This window comes from Chrysochloris asiatica, unplaced genomic scaffold (genome assembly GCF_000296735.1).
Source record: "Chrysochloris asiatica unplaced genomic scaffold, ChrAsi1.0 scaffold00034, whole genome shotgun sequence".
Taxonomy (NCBI): domain Eukaryota; kingdom Metazoa; phylum Chordata; class Mammalia; order Afrosoricida; family Chrysochloridae; genus Chrysochloris; species Chrysochloris asiatica.
In genome coordinates, this window is record NW_006408552.1 from 2,791,967 (window position 1) to 2,793,713 (window position 1,747).

At 48.9% G+C, this 1,747-nt stretch overlaps 1 protein-coding gene across 1 annotated transcript in view; it reads left to right on the top strand.

Annotated features, from left to right (window-relative positions):
• ORAI2 (ORAI calcium release-activated calcium modulator 2) overlaps window positions 1-1,747 on the top strand; it is a 6,969-nt gene that overhangs the window by 4,374 nt on the left and 848 nt on the right. The gene's annotated exons all lie outside the window — the stretch shown is intronic.

The window sequence follows — 1,747 nt, forward strand, 5'->3', positions numbered from 1 at the left end:
CCCCTCCCCCCTTCTTTCCCTGTCCCTCCTTCTCCCTCTCCTCCCGCTCCACTTCACACACAGACACACACACACACACATTAGAAAAGAGGTTCAAGTCCATCCTGAGGTGCTTTGGAAGAAAGGCTTGGAGAGCTGTCTCAGAAATGAGCCCTAACAATCCTGGAGCTGAGTGCGGCTCTAACAGACAAGGAGGCGTGGCTGGGAGTCCTCCTAGAACTCTGTCTAATTTGAATTGCAAAGCACTTGAATTGTGAAGCATTTCTGCTTCACAGGAAGTTTAGTTCTTATGTTTATCCTTCGTGAACACAAAGAACCAGTCATCTGGGCCCCCCCTCCTAAAACCTCTCCATAAACATTGCCGCCTAGTGAGCTGGGACCCACAGCTGCTGCTTGGAAGGCATTCTCGTGACTTCATTGCGGTCTTATCTCTGGGAACCCACTGCCAGTTTGTTTACAACACTCTCTGGTCATTGTCCTACCCACCCTGAACCCATATCCTCTGTGGTAAGCAGCTTCTCCCAGACCATAGGGCCGTGGAGTTGGTTCTGACTCATAGTGACCCTGTGTAGAGATTCCAAGGAGCAGCTAGTGGGTTTGAACCACTGACCTTGAGGCTACCAGTTGAGTACTGATTCACAGCGCTACACCATGGGTTCTGGCATGGTGCTGTACGACTGGTTCAAACCCACCAGCTGCTCCTTGGACCACTATACAGGGTCCCTGGGAGTCAGAATTGATGCAGTAGCACTTAACAGGAAATCCATCAGCGTGCAACTTCCTGGCTGGCCCTTTCCCCACACATGAAACTCCTTCCATTGTGTCTTCTGGTGATAGCTCCCTGCTTCTGAAGGCCAGGCAGGGACTGACCACAAATAGCTGCAGGGTGATGCACTGGACTGGAAGGTCAGTTTGAACTGCAAGGTCGGTAGTTTAAACCCACTAGCCACTCCTCAGAAACCTTATATAGGGTGTCTCTATAGGTTGGCACCAACTGGCTTCCTGGTTGCTGATTTAGTACCTCTTCTCCAGCCCCGCCCCCTTCCCACTCTTGCCCTCCTTACAGTTACTCCTCTGACTCTGGACTCAGCTGGGAAGGAGTGCCAAGTGCTTGGTCCTTAGCTCTGAGTTTCCATTTTTCCCTTTTGAGAGGTCAGGTTTTATTATTTATTTAAAAAGTTTTTTTTTTTTACAAAAACAATAGCTGTTTGCCTCAGTTTACAAAAAACAACAATAAAGGCTTTTCTTGAACCCTTCAGAGAGCTGAGGGCTTGGGAAAACATTGCTGACCACCCCAGTGTGCCCCTCTCCCCAGACTTCTTTATTCTTATTTTGAAGATTTTTCTGCAGTGAGATCTTCAACCCCGAAAAAGGCAAGTTAGAGATGTTTAAACAGCGAGCCTCTGGTCTGCGAGGCCCAGTGTTGGGTGCATCCCCACTCAGCAGAGCCCACCCATCAGCACCCGCTCTGCTCTCTTTAAATTTTGATAGTAATTCAGAAAGTCTGTGGGAAAATTCCATCATCTTTCAGTCTGATTTTTCCGTGAAGGCTTTGATACCTTCTCATGTATGCCATACATTTGGCATCTGATTTCCATTCCAGCTTGGGCAGCGGTCACCACTGTCTTTTTCCCAAACTACTTCACCCAAGCGTAGTGGTTACGAATCGGGCTGTGAACCTTAAGGTCAGCCGTTCGAAACTACCAGCCGCTCCGCGGGAGAAAGATGAGGCTTTCTACTCCCGTAA